Here is a 19,980-nt window from a genome sequence, read left to right on the forward strand (position 1 = left end):
ACTTGTGTGTGTGTGTGTGTGTGTGTGTGTGTGTGTGTGTGTGTGTGTGTGTGTGTGTGTGTGTGTGTGCGTGTGTGTAGAGATGAAAGATTTTGAGGCCATTCAGTCACTTCACCTCCCTTTGCCCTACTTTAGCATGCCTGCTTATGTCAGTCACCTTGAAATAACCCTTTGGACAAGTGCAGCAAGCTCCATGGCACTTACGATAACTGTGTAATACTATAGTGTAGCATACTAGTTAGGTAAGAGCTCTAATTCCAGACATGGCAGCTGTGAAACTGTGTGTGTTTGTGTGAGAGAGTGTATGTGTCTTTGATGATACCTGATTTTATGGACATTGACACTTACTCTCCTTTTACCCCTCCTTTAGCACTGCTGCTGATGTTAGTCACCTTCAAAGATACCTGTGGAGAGCTCTCCAACATATAAGTTCCGTGGTGCTTGTGATAACTGTGTAATACTATAGTGTAGCATACTAGTTAGGTAGGAGTTCTAATCCCAGACATGGCAACTGTGAAACTGTGTGTGTTTGTATGAGAGAGTGTGTGTGTCTTTGATGATACCTCATTTTATGGACATTGACACTTACTACTCTCCCCTTACCCTTCCTTTAGCACTGCTGCTGATGTAAGTCACCTTCAAAGATACCTTGGCACAGCTCTCCAACATGTCAGCTCCATGGCACTTGCCATAAATGTGGAACAGTGTAGTAGCAGTAACTACATAGGTATGGGTTTGAATCTCATCTATGGCAAGTGTGTGTGTGTGTGTGTGTGTGTGTGTGTGTGTGTGTACATATGTATGCCTGTACCTCAAATATTTTGGCCCCATTTACACCCAGTACACATCTCAGAGCCTTACTTTAGCAGTCCTGCAGATATCATCCACTTTAGAAGTACCTGTTGCCAACTTTAAACCATGTAAGGTCAGTGGTGCATGCGGTAAATGTGTAGCATAATGGTTCTTAAAGGTTATTAGATAGAGGTTTGAACCTCACCCCTGGCAAATATAAATGTGTGTGTAGAGTAAAATTGTTTTTGGGATCTCTCACCCACTACATCACCCAATGCCAGTATTTAAAAGAGTTGGTGATGTTCCTCACCTTAGAAGTACCTTGGGACAACATCCATCCTATAAGCTCTGTGGCATGTGCGATCAATGCGGTACACTATAGTAGCAATACATAGCTAGGTAGGGGTTTGAATCTCAGTACCGGCAAGTGAATGTTTGTGTTTGTGTCTGTCATCAGTATCCTGGGTGGAGGTTGATGGGATTGTGTAATAACAGGATCCATTGTGGGGTGGATTTTGCAAATTATTATGTTGAGGACCTAGTATATGTCACAATGTCCACGTTACAAGGACAATAGATGTCAAACACCAGAGAGGTTGGTGTAGACACAATCCATAGCCCTACATTTGACATTATGGATTGGTGAACAATATAGGCAACCCTTCTATTACTCAGAGAACACTCTCCACCCATGTCTCATATACAAACACACTTGGCTAGGCAACAACCACTATATTGGTAGTTCCCTGCATATTGCCTTACAGATAGTAACCACAGTGTGACTGCAGTGGACAACTTGCCTGTTGACCACAACAGTGCCACTGACATCAGAAAGTACTTTGATGTGTTACATCTCCTGACTGTGTGTTATCCATCAAGTAAAAGGACATGGCACCTTGTTCCATCCCCTCAGTGGGCAAATAAATGTGTACAGTGGCCCTTTTTCTATGTTCCCCACTGGATGCCTGCAACAACTGTAGAGTCTGCAAATGTAACCCACAAAGGGAATACCATGCCTTATACACATGCCCTGTATGGACAGATTTATTTATTTATTTATTTTTATTTATTTTACATTTGTTGACTGGGCTTGTCTAACTGGATATATGTCCATTTTCAGTAGAGGCCCGAGGAGAAAAGCTCCAAGACATATGCAAAATCACAAAGAGAAAATACAAAAATACAAAAAAAGAAAATATAAAAGGAAAATAAAAAACTATATATTTTTTTTTTAGTAATAGCAATAGGTAACATTCTTATAACAATATAAATTTGAAATAAACATTCTGATAAACAATATAAAGTTTAATATTAAACTGTGTTTGGCAAGGACTGGAAGGAGATAGGGTAAAGCTTCCAGATTAGATGTAGTATACATAGATAAAGATGAAAGGAAAAAAATATTAGTGAGACATAGGAGAGTTAATCTGGATTAGTACAGGAGCATAACCAATGTGTATTGAGATGCAATTTGAGTTTCTTTTTAAATACTGTAGGAGAAGACAGAGAAGTAAGAAAAGTAGCTAGTAAGTTCCATAGCCTTCCAACTGTGTTAGAAAACAGGGTGTCACATGCTGAATTGTTGGATCTGCAAATGTTAATAAGAAGTTTGTTGGATGAGTGTAAGTTTTTAGGATTACTGTAGGGGGTGAAGAGGCTTGAGAGTATTGGAGTGTTTGAGGGTTGATAGAGGATCTTATGGGTTATTGTAAGCTGGAGAAAGTGCAGATGGTGTAGAAACTCTAGCCATCCAAGTTGCTTTAGATTAAGGCAGTGATGAGTTCTAAAGGGGGAGGCAGTGACAAATCTGGCTATATTGTTATAGGATATTGCTAGTTTGTTGAGGTTGTTCTTAGAAAGATTTGTATATATGGGTGAGGCATATAGTAAAGTAGAGATTAGGTGAGTTCTAGCAATAGCAGCCCTGGCTTCAGGTATAAGAAAGGGTTTGATTCTATAGAGGGATCCAAGTTTCTTGTTGACTGTTTTTATAGTGTTGTTAACATGCAAGTCAAAGTTAAGGTTATTGTCAATTGTTATTCTTAGGAGTTTAGTAGTTGGGTTAGTATTGATACGAGTGCTATTGTTAGATGTGAGTGTGAAATGTGAGGGTGTGGACTTATGGGTTGGAGAGAAGAGTAGCATTTTAGTTTTTTTGGGTTTAGGAGGAGGCAACGGTGTGTGAACCATTGTTCGACAGTATTAAGTGTTTTCTGGGTAAGGGTTTGTAATTCAGCTATAGAAGTAGCTGAGCAGATTATAGTAGAGTCATCTGCATATTGAATGCATGTTGTGTGTGGAATTGCTAACTGAAGGTCATTAATGTAAATTGAAAATAGCAGTGGTCCTAATATGGAGCCCTGAGGGACACCTAGGGAGACAGGAAGGAGATTAGAAAGGTTATTGTGCCAGAGTACTGCGTGCTGTCTGTTTTCAAGATAAGATTTGAACCAGTTAATGGCTGAGGGAACAAGTGATAGAGACTTCATTACATGTAAAAGTAGTTGGTGATTTACCATGTCAAAAGCTTTGGATAAGTCAAGGAATACTGCTGAGGAAAGAATACTATTGTTGCAGTTTTTGTTTATACAGTCTGTGAATGATAGCAGGGCAGTGGTGGTACTGTGATATGGTCTAAAGCCATGTTGACTGTTGGCCATTATGTCATTTTGGAGAAGGTGATTAAGAAGTTGCTTATGAATACACTTTTCCATGATTTTTGCCAAGGGAGAGAGCAGAGCTATAGGACGGTAGTTGGAGAAGTCATAGGAATTGCCACCTTTGTGTAATGGAATAATATGAGAGATTTTCCAGATGGATGGGATATTGCCTTCGCTAATTGTTCTCTTGATCAAGACGGATATGGGGTTGGCAATGGCTTTAGCACCTTTTTGAAGATATTCTGCTGGGAGTTGGTCAGCTGAGGGGGTGGTAGGTTTTAGTTTTTGGAGGAGGGAGCATATGGTAGAAGTAGAGACAGGTTGTAATTGAAATGACGGGGGAGTGACTGAAGATAAAGTAGGAATATTAGATGTATCAGGAGATAGGTGGTTGGCAAGAGATTGGATGGCATTGGTAAAGAAGGAATTAAAGGCATTGGCAGTATAAGTGGGATTATCGGGGTTGGATCCTAGTGGGTTGGGGGTGATTGTTTGTCCAGGGTAAAGAAGTTTGTTAATCGTGTTCCAAAACATTTGTGGTTTATTTTGATGTACCTGCTGTACTTGGTGGAAAAAGTTATTTTTGTCTAGTATGATGGCTTTTTTAGTACTATTTCTAAGTTGCCTAAAAGTCTGGTGATCAATTGGATTCTTAGTCTTTCGCCACTTTGTCCAGGTTTTGTTTCTCAGAAGAATTTTTTGTCTAGTATCATTGGAGAGCCATGGGGCTGGTTTTGTTTTACATCTAACAGAGCGTGTTGGGGCATGGTGGTTCAAGATGGTTAAGAATGTGAAATTAAAATGTGCTACCCCTTCATCTAGTGGGAGAGATTTTAGTAGTGACCAGTTACATTGAAGCAGTTCTGTCTGGAAAAGTACAGGATTAAATTTCTTACTGCTGCGTACTGTTCTGACAGTGTAAGGATAAGTTAGGTTAGTTTTATATCTTATGATATAGGTGAGGGTGTGGTCACTTAGGTCATCTGGGAGGGTTCCTACTTGGTATGTTTGATGAGGATTGTTAGTAAGTATCCAGTCCAGGGTGCTTTCTTTGTTGTTGGGTTTATTGGTTCTGGTGGGGGAGGTGATGGTTTGTGAGAAGCCATATAAGTTAATATGGGTGGTGGGGTGGGCATTAATACAGGACTGCCAGTCTATGTTAAAGTCTCCTAGGATTATGGTTTCCTGTGGAAGTTTAATAGAGGTCCAACTAAGAATGTTTTCAATAGTATTTATGTTATTTCCTGGGGGCATATATAAACAAATAACATTTATGGCTTTGCAAGAGTTGATTTGAAGTTTGGAGATCAGTATTTCAGCTCTATTGTCTAAAGGTGGATTAAGGTCAAAAGTGCTAACTTGTAGTTCTGTTCTATATAAGATTGCAACCCCTCCTCCCTTTTTGGTGGTCTGGTCATTTCTTATGATATTGTAACTAGGAGGGGTTACTTCATTGTCTTTAACAGTAGGTTTTAGCCAAGTTTCAGATGCCATTAACTCCACTGAATACTCATCTCATGCTATCAATGTAGGTGCAAGCATGACCTCAGTTACACAGCCAGGTCTTACCAAATGAGGTCAGGAATGCTACATCAGAAGATAACAATCTGTCCACACAACATGCTCCAGATACCTCAAGTACACTTCCACACGTCAAAGAACATGCGTGTGGGACATGTGCACAATCCAGATACTGTCCATGTTATCCAAGCTCACATACATGGGAAGCAATGCACATCACTGGCCACCCATAATAATAACCCAGATGAGTGAATTGTGAATACAATACCCACCTCTGGGGACCACTCCAGTGAGTACACCCCCTGAGCCACACTGGGGACTATTATCATGTGGCCTGATGCCAAGGTATTCCCTTAGCCTAGCCTTGTACAGCCTTCAGGCTTATTCACCTACTACACACCTGTGAAGCAATGAACCTATGCATCTCAATACTGGCAAATGTGTGTGTGTGTGTATGTGTGTGTGTGGAGATGAATGATTTTGAATCCATTCGCACTCACTACACCTCCCATTGCCCTACTTTAGCACGCCTGATGATGTCAGTCACCTTGAAATAACCCTTTGGCCATGTTTCAGCTCTATAAGCTCTGTGGCATTTCTAATCCTGATCCTGCCAAATGTGATAGTGTATGTGTTTCTGTGAGACAGAGTGTGTGTGTGTTTTTGCTGACATCTGATTTTGTGGATATTCACACTTACTACACTTCCCTTATCCCTCCTTTAGCACTGCTGCTGTCATTCACCTTCAAAGATACCTTTGGACAGTTCTCCAACATGTAAGCTTTGTGGCTCGTGCAATAAATGCATAACACTGTAATAAGAATACATAGTCAGGTAGTGGTTTGAAACTCAGTACTGATAAGTGTGTGTTTCTCTGTGTCTCACCAGTATCTTGTGTGGGTGTTGGGGTGATTGTGCAATGACAGGATCCATTGCAGTGTGGGTTTTGCTACATCATTATATTGAGGACCTGTATGTCCCAATGTCCACATTACAAGGCCAACAGTTTTCAAACACTGTAGAGGTTGTTGTGGACAATCCACAGCCATAAATGTGTACAGTCATGTGCAATTACTGTGACAGTATGGATTAGTAAGCAGTATAGGCAACAGTTAGAATACCAAGCTACCACTCTCAACCCATGGATCATACACAAACACACTAGGCTCTTACTCCCTTCCTTTCTTGCTTTCTGTCTCTCTCTCTCTGTCTCTCTCTCTCTTGTTCTCTCCTTGTCTGGTGGATGTGGAAAAGTATATCTGTTTTACATAGGCAGCAGCTTGACTTTTGTAGGTAATGCTCGTGTGTGTGTGTGTGTGTGTGTGTGTGTGTGTGTGTGTGTGTGTGTGTGTGTGTGTGGAGATGAAAGATTTTGAGGTCATTCAGTCACTACACCTCCCATTGCCCTACTTTAGCATGCCTGCTTATGTCAATCACCTTGAAATAACCCTTTGGACAAGTGCCACAATCTCCATGGCACTTATGATAACTGTGTAATACTATAGTGTAGCATACTAGTTAGGTAAGAGTTGTAATCCCAGACATGACGACTGTAAAACTGTGTGTGTTTGTGTGAGACAGTGTATGTGTCTTTGATGCAACCTGATTTTATGGACATTGACACTTACTCTCCCCTTACCCCTCCTTTAGCACTGCTGGTGATGTCAGTCACCTGCAAAGGTACCTGTGGAGAGCTCTCCAACATATAAGCTCCGTGGTGCTTGTGATAACTGTGTAATACTGTAGTGTAGCATACTAGTCAGGTTGGAGTTCTAATCCCAGACATGGCAACTGTGAAACTGTGTGTGTTTGTGTGAGAGAGTGTGTGTGTCTTTGATGATACCTCATATTATGGACATTGATACTTACTACTCTCCCCTTACCTCTCCTTTAGCACTGTTGATGTTAGTTACCTTCAAAGATACCTGTGAAGAGCTCTCCAACATATAAGCTCTGTGGCGCTTGTGATAACTGTGTAATACTACAGTGTAGTGTACTAGTCAGGTAGGAGTTCTAATCCCAGATATGGCAACTGTGAAACTGTGTGTGTTTCAGTGAGAGTGTGTGTGTGTCTTTGATACCTGATTTTATGGACATTGACACTTACTACTCTCCCCGTACCCCTCCTTTAGCACTGCTGCTGATGTTAGTCACCTTCAAAGATACCTTGGCACAGCTCTCCAACATGTCAGCTCCATGGCACTTGCCATAAATGTGGAACAGTGTAGTAGCAGTAACTACATAGGTATGGGTTTGAATCTCATCTATGGCAAGTGTTTGGGTGTGTGTGTGTGTGTGTGTGTGTGTGTGTGTGTGTGTGTGTGTGTGTTTGTGTGTGTGTGTGTTCATATGTATGCCTGTATCTCAAATATTTTGGCCCTATTTACACCCAGTACACATCTCAGAGCCTGACTTTAGCAGTCCTGCAGATATCATCCACCTTAGAATTACCTGTTGCCAACCCTAAACCATGTGAGGTCAGTGGTGCATATGGTAAATGCGTAGCATAATGGTTCATAAAGGTTGTTAGATAGAGGTTTGAACCTCACCCCTGGCAAAAGTAAATGTGTGTGTAGAGTAAAATTGTTTTTGGGATCTCTCACCCACTACATCACCCAATGCCAGTATTTAAAAGGGCTGGTGATGTTCCTCACCTTAGAAGTACCTTGGGACAACATCCATCCTATAAGCTATGTGGCACGTGCGATCAATGCGGTACTCTATAGTAGCAATACCATAGCTAGGTAGGGGTTTGAATCTCAGTACTGGCAAGTGAATGTTTGTGTTTGTGTCTGTCATCAGTATCCTGGGTGGAGGTTGCTGTGATTGTGTAATAACAGGTTCCATTGTGGGGCGGGTTTTGCAAATTATTATGTTGAGGACCTAGTATATGTCACAATGTCCACCTTACAAGGACAATAGTTGTCAAACACCGAAGAGGTTAGTGTAGACACAATCCATAGCCCTACATTTGACATTATGGATTGGTGAACAATATAGGCAAACTAAACAAAATGTACCAGTGGAGTAAAAAAGGCACAGCTTCTTTCCTTTACACAGATTATAATGACGAAAACACACCAGTACACTCCAGCACGACAAGGTATGGTTTGATGTCACTGAAGTTCTTTTTGGGACCTTGTCGTGCTGGAGTGTACTGGTGTGTTTTCGTCATTAAAATCTGTGTAAAGGAAAGAAGCTGTGCCTTTTTTACTCCACTGGTACATTTTGTTTAGTTTGGTTGCTTTTTAAGTGCTAGCCTCCATTGACTTGTGTTTGGTTTCGTTATGGATGTGGAGGAGGGCTCTACAGCATTTGCGGAAGGTGAGACAGGATTGGGTAGCACAGACAACACAGACAAACTCGACAAGCTCTCCAACCAATTGACGCAACTTTTGGAGCTGTTGGCAGGAAGGAGTCCTGCCGCAACAGGAACGGTTAGTGCGATACCGGACAATCAGGAGGCTCTCCCCAGGAGAGAAAGGAAAGGTGCAAGAGGTGTTATCAGCAGCCCTAACCGAGGTGAAAGGATTCAAGATGTTGTTTTAACCAATGGAGCGGCGCAAATGGATATGGGCATTCCATCTATTTTTATGGGGAACACGGAAGAGGAAACTATTCCGCTTTCCACAGTGAATGAGAGAGACTTGAGAGTGGTGAGGTGAAAAAACAATGGAATTACCCCTAAAAGTTACAGCGAAGTAATAGCGAGTAACAGGACTGCAGGTAACTTAAGTGGAGATAACGTTGTATGTCCCAATCAATGCAAAGTGGACTTTGAAAATGTTTTTAATTGTAAGTATAGTTTTAAAACTAAAAATGCACAGAAAGTGCCTGTGAAAGAAGTGAATTCTACATTTAGACATAATTTGAGGCTGTTTGATGAAATGTTATTCAAATTTAAAAATTTGGAAATGGAAAATGCTTATCTAAATGAATGTTTAAGTTTGAAAATTGTACCCAAGGGACTTAGGGTATGCAAATACCCGAATAAGGTAAGGGTGGGTAGTAAATTTCATGTTGAGCTTTTAAATATTTTTGACATGTGTGGTTTTGAAATTTTAAAAGCTATTATCAAAGAAAATATAAGGGAAATGGAAGAACTAAATAAAAGAATAGAAGAGGTGAATGGATGTATTACCAAGGATTTACTTTTTTCTGTAGAAGACAACCAGATGAAATATCAAAATACACTTAGAAATATAGAGAAAAGTATGAATAATATATTTGAGAGGAAATGTAAAAAACTGGATAGGGATATGGTGGAATACAAAGAAAAGACCAATTATCCAAATCCCAGGGATTTTTTTCCACAAAAATATAATATTACCTACAACCAGGAATATACGGATGATGAGGAAAATGTAGAAAGGGTAGAGAATGTTGAAAATAGGGAAGAACAAGAATTTCCAGACCTGAGGAGATCTGAAAGAATTAGAAATAATTATCAGAAGAACCCCCAAAAAAACTTTCAGGGGGGGGTACAAAATCAAAGGTACCAGTACAGGAGCAGGCCTTACAGACAATGGTAGTGTGTCAAAATGAGAGTGATGGGCGTCCATACATGACAAAACAAATTACGAATGAGGGGGTAGTATGGAAAATGGAGAATTATAGTATTTATAACTATAGTGGTTTGGAAATAACTGAAGTATTTTTCCAACTATTTACAAAGGGGATGAAATTTGTGCCTAATAGGAAGGCAGATGTTAATAAAGTTTTGATAGACTTAAAAATGTTTACGAGGAAGAAAAAATTGGAGTTAATGTTCCAAGGACAGAGTGAAAATAACAACGTGCAGGGGAATCTTAGGAAAAGAAGTATATATAATCCACCATTAAATCAGCAACTAAAAAACTTTGAAACATTGATGGAGAAGAAAATAAGGAAAGGCCTTACAAATAAATGGGTTGGATATAATTTATCAAAGGAAGAGAATGAGTTACTGTTACAGCTATCTAGAGACCCCTCACTAAGAATACTTAAACCTGACAAAGGAGGGGGAACAATAATTATGGACCAAGTGTCCTATGAGGCTAAAATGGTAGAATTATTAGATAATGAAGAGCGTTACATGAGATCCTCTCTAAACGAAATCAATATTGCTTATAAGAAAGTATATGTTCAGTTGTATGATTTATTATTAGAAGGGAGAATAGATGTGAGTACATTTAGATACTTACATGTGGAAAAACCCAAGGTTCCAAATATATTTGGAGTACCCAAGGTCCACAAAAATGTGATGAATCCGCCCATGAGACCGATAGTGTCTTCAGAAGGATCTATGACAGCTCCTATAGCAAAATGGTTAGATCATAAGCTAAAGGAAGTTGTGAAGGAAGGGGTTGGAATTGTCAAGGATTCATGGGATTTATTACGGAACATTAAGAAAGAATTTTTTGAAGAAAATATAAAATTCATCACTCTAGATATAGTGGATCTTTTTTCATCCATTCCATACAAAGAAGGGTTAAAATGGTTTGAGGAGGCACTGAACAATTATGGGAAATTTTCACACAATGAATTTTGTTTAATTTTGACACTAATGGATAGGGTACTGAAAAGTAATTATTTACATTTTGAGGGGGAATTCTTCAAGCAGATTAAGGGAATAGCTATGGGTGCATGTTGTGCACCCATATATGCAAACATAATTTTGGCAGCTTGGGAACAGAAGTTTGTATTGAATTCCCAATATAGAAGGTGCTGGAGAATGTATAAGCGATTTTTGGATGACATCTGTATTCTATGGGTTGGTTCGGATGCAGAGTTTAAGTCCTTTTTTTGATTATATTTCCCAAACCACTAACTTTCTTTCATTTACTTATTCGAAAAGTGAAGAAAGTCTAAAATATTTGGATATTTTTGTGGGGAAAGGAGAAGGTGAATTTTATTCTAAAGTGTACAGAAAAGATAATTATTCTAATTCTTTTCTAGCATACGATAGTGCACATCCCCATCATCACAAAAAGGGTATAATTAAAGGACAGTATGTTAGAGGCAGTAGAATGTCCTCAAGAGAGTTAGACTTTGTAGAAGAGTGCAACAAATTACATAAAATGTTTATGGATAGAGGTTATCCGAGTAGTTTAATAGGGGAAATAGAAAATAAAGTTAGAAGAGGAAGGACGGACAAATACCAGCCTATTTTGGGAAAAGATGAAGAAAAGAAGGGTGAGAATGAATATAAGAAGGACAGTTTTGAGGGGAATAATAATTTTGTCCTGGATTATAGTGGGCAGGCAGGATTTATTAGAAGGATGATGGAAGAGGAGTGGGCAAAATTTAGTGAATTATCAGATTTGGACATTTTATTCAAATATCCTCTTAAATGTACATACAGAAAAGGAAAAAATATGAAGAATTTCTTTGAAGGGAAAATGAAGGATAACAGGAGGATTAATGGGAGAAAGGGCACCTTTAAATGTGGAGGTGCTCTCAATGCTCATATGTATGTACTAAGGATACTCTGTACATAAAGAGCAGAGACATTTTAATTCAAAGTAAGCATTATGCCAACTGTCAGACCATAGGAATAGTCTATTTGAGTATATGTAAAAATGCGAGGCATTTTATGTTGGGAAGTCTGAAAGAAGACTAAGAAATAGAATTTACGAACATAATTATGAAATTAAAACTAAATGTATGAATAATGCCCTATATAGACACAAAATGAAATGTGAAGAGGCAGATTTTACATTTTTTGTGTTGGAGGCTGTGGACAAGGATGTCCGGGGGGGCCCTGGGAAGACACCATCGAATATAAGGAGTTGTTGTGGCAACTCCAATTGGAGGCCTATAATCCACCAGGGCTGAATAATCATGTGTCCCTAGCCCCAGTACTTAAAATAAGGGCAGCTAAACTATGATAGGGAACTGTAAAAATCATAGGTGAAACACACATCAAAAGATCATACATTTTATATACAAACAGTTATAAAATGTATTAAAGTGTAGTAAATTTCATATTCATTTATTTAGAGTTTTTGAATAAGTGGTTTATCATCAGCTCTAATGAAGTTAAAAATGTATAAGTGTAAGCATTTCAAACAGCATTTGATATAATTAAGTCATTTGCCCTCTAGAGGGAACCAAGATGTAGTTAAATTCATGAAATTAAAATGATTATGTATTTTAAATGTTATACTTACAAAGTTTTAAATGAAAGTTTTTATTAAATGGTTCATGTTAAGCCATGATTTAGAAAAGGGAATGAATAATTTAGTAGAAAAGGAAGACATAACATGGATTAGAAATAAAGTATGTTTTTAAACAAACACATAGAATAAAGTTAGTATGGAAAAGGGATGATTTTTAAGTAGGAACAGCTGAGGATTTTAATTATATTAATCAATTCAAATTATTTAATTAACAAATGTATATAAAGTTGAAGTGTTTGTGTATGCATTATTCATTTACATCTGAGGAAGTGAGTTAAACGAAAACACAGGTGTGGAGACATAGCGTTTATGTGTATGGTTTGATGTCACTGAAGTTCTTTTTGGGACCTTGCCGTGCTGGAGTGTACTGGTGTGTTTTCGTCATTAAAATCTGTGTAAAGGAAAGAAGCTGTGCCTTTTTTACTCCACTGGTACATTTTGTTTAGTTTGGTTGCTTTTTAAGTGCTAGCCTCCATTGACTTGTGTTTGAACAATATAGGCAACCCTTCTATTACTCAGAGAACACTCTCCACCCATGTCTCATATACAAACACACTTGGCTAGGCAACAACCACTATATTGGTAGTTCCCTGCATATTATCTTACAGATAGTAACCACATTGTGACTGCAGTGGACAACAAGCCTGTTGACCACAACAGTGCTACTGACATCAGAAAGTACTTTGATGTGTTACATCTCCTGACTGTATGTTATCTATCAAGTAAAAGGACATGGCACCCTGTTCCATCCCCTCAGTGGGAAAATAAATGTGTACAGTGGTCCTTTTGCTATGTTCCCCACTGGATGCCTGCAACAACTGTAGAGTCTGCAAACGTAACCCACAAAGGGAATACTATGCCTTATACACATGCCCTGTATGGACAGATGCCACTAACTCCACTGAATACTCATCTCATGCTATCAATGTTGGTGCAAGCATGACCTCAGTTACACAGCCAGGTCTCATCAAATGAGGTCAGGAATGCTACATCAGAAGATAACAATCTGTCCACACAACATGCCCCAGAGACCTCAAGTACACTTCCACACATCAAGGAACATGCGTGTGGGACATGTGCACAATCCAGATACTGTCCATATTATCCAATATAAATCACATACATGGGAAGCAATGCACATCACTGGCCACCCACAATAGTAACCCAGATGAGTGGATGGTGAATACAATACCCACCCCTGGGGACCACTCCAGGGACTACACCCCCTGAGCCACACTGGGGACTATAATCATGTGGCCTGATGCCAAAGTATTCCCTTGATCTAGCCTTGTACAGCCTTCAGGCCCATTCCACTACTACACACCTGTGAAGCAATGAACCTATGCATCTCAGTACTGGCAAATGTGTGTGTGTGTGTGTGTGTGTGTGTGTGTGTGTGTGTGTGTGTGTGTGTGTGTGTGGAGATGAATGATTTGGAAGCCATTCACACTCACTACACCTCCCATTGCCCTACTTGAGCACGCCTGCTGATGTCAGTCACCTTGAAATAACCCTTTGGCCATGTTTCAGCCCTATAAGCTCTGTAGCATTTCTAATCCTGATCCCACCAACTGTAATAGTGTGTGTGTTTCTGTGAGACAGAGTGTGTGTGTGTTTTTGCTGACATCTGATTTTGTGGACATTCACACTTACTACACTTCCCTTATCCCTCCTTTAGCACTGCTGCTGTCATTCACCTTCAAAGATACCTTTGGACAGTTTTCCAACATGTAAGCTTTGTGGCTCGTGCAATAAATGCATATCACTGTAATAGGAATACATAGTCAGGTAGCGGTTTGAAACTCAGTACTGGTAAGTGTGTGTTTCTGTGTGTGTCTCACCAATATCTTGTGTGGGTGTTGGGGTGATTGTGTAATGACAGGATCCATTGCAGTGTAGGTTTTGCTACATCATTATATTGAGGACCTGTATGTCCTATGTCCACATTACAAGGCCAACAGTTTTCAAACACTGTAGAGGTTGTTGTAGACAATCCACAGCCATAAATGTGTACAGTCATGTGCAATTACTATGTGACATATGGATTAGTAAGCAATATAGGCAACTGTTATAATACCAATATACCACTCTCCACCCATGGATCATACACAAACACACTTGGCACTTACTCCCTTCCTTTCTCTCTCTCTCTCTCTCTCTCTCACTCTCTCTCTCTCTCTCACTCTCTCCCTCTCTGGTGGATGTGGAAAAGTACATCTGTTTTACACAGGCAGCAGCTTGACTTTTGTAGGTAATGCTCATGATCAGCTGATGGCCTGTGCATGAATTGGAGTCCCCCACTTGCTAATTGCATGTGGAACAGCTGTGGTATCATTCCTATAGCCAATTGCATAGAAACACACTCCTATAACTGAGCACTTCATTTGGGTGTTGGCCATTTTCCTTCACTGTGAGTAGGACTTCATGTGGGTGTCTGACAAACAGCATCACAGGGGGCAGTTGGAAATACCTCTTAGAACATACACTGTGGAGACAGGCCAACAAACAGGAGGGGGATGTTCCAGACATGGGGACAGAATGTAAGTATTGCTGTTCTACATTTGAAGTAATATTAGTTTAACAGGGTTTGTGTGGATATGGCTGATCTACATGATTTAAAGTCTGGCATGACAGTGTTAAGTGGTTGAGGAAACTCTCACCTGTACAGCTATCTGCAGACTGGCCAGAGTTTGGAGTCTTACATGTGGTGTTTTACTCACACATTTCCTATCTTTAGAAATGCAGTAGCATACTCTGATGATTGCAGTCAGTACATGGTGACATCCATGTGAGTTACTGACTTCATATCCCTCAGAAGAGATATGTCACAACCAACCCTGTTACACCAGGAATTTTCTCAGTTTATCAAAGAAATATGTCAATATTGGCCCTGTATTTGTGCCTCTTTCTCCCAAGTCTGTCACCCTTTGTTCATATGCCATGCAGTAAGAGGTGCATATGTACAGTATATCATTATTTACTGACATTCCTGGTAACAAGCCAGTGATATATCAGACTGATAGACATGTTATGTATAGTAGGCCTTATATTTGAGGAGAAAACCTGGACATTCTGTTGTAGTATGTACAGTAGTGAGGTCTGTGTACTTATGGGGATTGTTGACAGAGTGTCAGTATGGTGTAGCAGTGTATTGTGAATATGTTACTTGGCCTGTGTACAGACTGTGGTAGATGTCAGTGTTCTTGGTTCTGTTCTATCTGACATTGCATGCTGCTCCAGTTTCTGGTACCATATCAGCTTATATGTTTGTAGGGCCAGACTGAGACACGTCCCATACCACAGTCAGGCATCAGACTACACTGTGAATTGCACCAGTATATGTAGGGTTAGTGTGTGAGTGGCAAATATGAGGATGGGTTTTGTTCACACAGTCCATATACTGCACTATTAATTAGGCTTACCATAATGTGACCATGACTGTGTTGAGATTGGTTGTGGGTATGCACTTTCACACTGGTGTCTGTTACTTCATGCTGTTACATGCTTGTAATGCCTGCTTTATTTGCAAGTACATGTGTATTCCGCCATAGGAAACTTTGGTCAGTGTTGTGGTAGTCTGCCTGTAGTTTACACAGTGCTATGTGACATGCCTAGCAACTCAATGTATTTACCTAGTGTGATGTTATGTCCAGATATTTGTCAGATGTACTGTTGCTTGACCACCATATGTGTTGTGTATTTCTGAAAAAGCAGTGGGATGCTGTGAAGATGTATTTGGGCTTGGAACCTCTGCTCCTCTGGTTAATTTGTGTTAGGACAGACAGGAGGGTGTGAATGTATCAACTGTGTGAGCTTATCTATTCCAGTATTTGTGTGATATCCATATTTTCATGGCTGTAAACATCACCTTTGTCAGGCTTGGTCCACACGTCTTGCACTAAAGAGTTCTGTGTATACCTCTGGACTGACTAGATTGTGTCAGACTGTCCACGTTTAGTTGTAATATTTATGCTATATTCCACAGGATCATTACTGTGATTTGTGTGGTACTTCACTGTGATGATTTTATGATGTCTTTCAGTAACTGATGGCGTACATGTCAGTATCAGAAGTGACTTCCTACACAACATGTCTGTTGACACAACCCCTATTACTGTAGCAACATTCTACATTTATACCTGCCATAGTTACATTACATTCCCTTGCACTAACAGGTTGTGACTTATGGTGCTGAGGTATGACTCCACTACATGTTATGGGCATATGTTATATTTACATAACTTTATATCTTTACACTTTGTTTTTTTTTTTTACATTAATGTTGGAAAAGCCAGCTAATCTGCTTTTTGATTTGCTATTTTTCGAACATTAAGGACTGTCTACGTTTCCACTTTCATGGTTTTGAGTTGCTCATGTGAGCACTTGAACCACTGTGATTCGAATTTATGAAGGTAAACCTATATATATATATATATATATATATATATATATATATATATATATATATATATATATATATATATACATATCCTTGTTTTGTGTAAACATGAGTGTTGTATATACCTTCCCAGATATATCCCACCATATTTATCTGATATGAGTATATTTAGATATAAAAACATGACTGATTCAACACTATTTTCACTTACAAGTACTAAACAATTGTAGTAGTCAAATCAGTTGTTCACTACTGTTCAATATGTGTACTGAATGATATATTTGAAAAAAATAACAGACGTCTTCACAACTTAGATGTTTTAATGGTTAATTACTGTGACTATAGTTTGCAGGATCCTAGGTTCAAGATCTACAAGAGCTGTTTATTTTGTTGCTAGGCAGAACAAGGACTGTTGGATACAGAGTGGTTAAGGCAGTTTTGAACAGCTTTAAGTGGGTTTGTGTGACTGTAAGTGGTGCTAACATACAGTTAAATGAGTAGGCTTCACTTGCCAGTGCGCATATCTGCTTAGCATTTGCATTTAAGCAATGCTTACATCTGTTGAACATAGCTCAGCCCTGGTAACCAGTGATCGCATTCCAGTCTGATAAAATAGCAGGGTAATGACATCTTTAATAAGTGTATTTAATTCCATGTACATAACGTGCTTCTATGTGCTGTCATTACAGTAGCAAGGGGTGTGAGTATACTGTATAGGACACCTGAGTATACATGGCTACTACAACAATCTTTTCTCTTTGTATGTGTTTCATATATGGGTAGTATCTCAGGTTATATGCAGTCACACTTGCATGTACTGTATCATTACATTACTACTTTTAACAGTGATTTTCCAAGTAAAAGTAGATTGCAGATTGTAGTACTGGAATCATACACCCCTGCATGCAAAGCTGGATTCTGAGTACTGAGTATTGTGTTCTTGGTGTGTGAGCTGTATGTTATTAAGTATCTCCTATTGGATATTGATCTGATATGTGGATATTAACTGTAGACTACTATGTGTTTAGGACATGTCATTGAGGGCTGCTGTCATGTAGTAATGGCATACCTATCAGTGTCAGACATCTATCTGTCAAAACATTCATCCTAATGCATAATCTGTTGGCTAGCTGATTTCTGTCTCTCCTCTGTACAGATGTGCAGATGACAGGGATCCACCTTGGCTGCTTACAGTCAATCTATAAGTGACTAACACTGACATGTCTGCCCAGCTGTGCTATGAATGCCATATGCACCACATGCCATGGATACCTCAATCAGACTACCACAATCAACAGAACATGCTTGGGTACAAGTCTCTAACCCAGACACTGGCCATGTTCTGTAATATATGTTGCATACAAGTCAGTTGGAGCACCTCATTGGCCCTCTGCAAGAGAAAACTAGATGACTGGATGTTGAACATAACTGTCACCCTGGGGATCACTCAAGTGGCATCGGTTGATAGATGGCCTGCTGACAAATGTCAGGTGGCATGATACCAGTGTACCCACATGCCCTACTCTTCTCATCTCTTCATGGACATTAGCCTGATACACACATAGGAACACCTAGACCTATGGACCCCTGTACTGACAAATGTGTCAGTGTGCATTACTGAGAATAACAGTGTCTGCGTGTTTGTAAACTTTTAGTTGACAATAGCCTGAGGGCCTTCTCACCCACTACACTCTCCATTGCCATACTTAGAAACGACTGCTGCTGTAATTGGCATTAAATGTACCTTGTTACACTCTTCACCCTATGGGCTACCTGGAGCTTGCAGTACCAGCATAACACTGTTTTACAAATGGGTAGACAGGTGTGGGTTACCCTCTGCGTCCTGGCAAGTGTGTGTATGTGTGTGAGTGTGCATATTTTTAGGAGACAGCATTCTGAGGCCACATTCTCCAAATACAATAAACCTTGCCATACATTATGAGGGATAGTGATGTTGCTGACATTAGGAGAGCCATGACAAACCCTCACCTACTATCCCTATGGCATGTGCAATAAATGCATATCCCTGAAGTTGAACTGATTAGATAGACAAGGGGTTGTATTGCAGTCCTGGTCAATGTGTAATTGTGGATATGTCAGAGCATTATCATGGATTTTGGTGAGTAGAATATCCAATGTGGGGTGTGCATGCTGGGTATACTGTATTTGCACCATGGTAACCCCAGTACATGTCCCAAGGTCCACTGTATGAGGACCGCTGTCAACATCAACCATACAGGTAACTGATTACACTATGCAGCCCAATGATGCATGTGCTGTGTGCAAAATCTCTGTAACAGAATGGACTCACTGACAAGGTAAAGCACTGTTAAACCCAGGGTTGTCAAATGTGTCTATGGCTGTATGTGTTTGTCAATGTGTATATGACAGTATGTCATACTATGTATTGTTCATTAACATCCAGTACATCTCCCATTACCATACTGTACAAGGCCTGGTGAGGTTCTTCACTTAACAGGAAACTCGGACACACTTCACCCTAAATGTTCTGTGGTGTGTGCAATTAAAGCCAAACACATTAAGAGCAATAAGTACCTAGGTAGGGGTTCTACACTCAGTGTTGCCAAGTAAGTGTGTGTGTATGTGAGGGGATCTACTTCAGTTTGCAAAAATATATGTCTCAGGAGATCATTTGTCCAAGAACTAACTGGCTAAAGGTAACATTTCAAAGCAATAATCTTGTGGAAATACATTCAAGCAAAACTAGTAGTGGATGTGTACATGCCCTCTTCCCCACTGTACAGCTGTACAGTGATACAGGAGTTGGTATATATACATGGATTTTGTTGTTGTGGCCACAGTCACCCATACTGGGGTTATTGTTGTGGGTATCTCACCTCTTAGTTTACTGTTATACTGTATATGTTAACAGGTTAAGTAGTTGTTAATCACACTATGTGTGGTACTATGCCACCCCATACCCTCCAATGTGGGGGGCTGTGCCACCCACACCAGCACACCTGTGTTTACCAACTCCAAGATTGCACTACTTTGGGGAAGTGGTCATATACCCTGCCAGTACCATCGTCAATGACATTAAACTGGCAAACTGATTATTTCTTGATGCGATGTTTTGGCAATTTGGTCTGGGTGGAATTACATAGGCCAAATGAGTTCACTGCAAAATGAAGTACATCCATGTGAACAGTATTCTCTGTGTATTGCATCAACACCAAAGCATGTGTGTGTGTGTGTGTGTGTGTGTGTGTGTGTGTGTGTGTGTGTGTGTGTGTTATTCATGGACATTTGGTGTGTGCCACACAGCAAACTTACAGTTGTCTACTGTAGAAGAGCTGCTGACATCAGCCACCATGCACTCACCTGTAAACACCCCTTAGACCTTTCAGCCATGTGGCACATGCAGTAAGTGTTATGCAGACCTGTTAGCTGTGTTCAGCTGCACCCAGGATATGACGCAGTCAATGTG

At 39.8% G+C, this 19,980-nt stretch overlaps 1 protein-coding gene across 1 annotated transcript in view; it reads right to left on the reverse strand.

Moving 5' to 3' along the window:
* Positions 1 to 19,980, reverse strand: part of FETUB (fetuin B) — a 238,825-nt gene that overhangs the window by 182,139 nt on the left and 36,706 nt on the right. The window lies entirely within an intron of this gene.

Source organism: Protopterus annectens, chromosome 4.part1, assembly GCF_019279795.1.
Source record: "Protopterus annectens isolate FY-2018-M chromosome 4.part1, PAN1.0, whole genome shotgun sequence".
Taxonomy (NCBI): Eukaryota; Metazoa; Chordata; order Ceratodontiformes; family Protopteridae; genus Protopterus; species Protopterus annectens.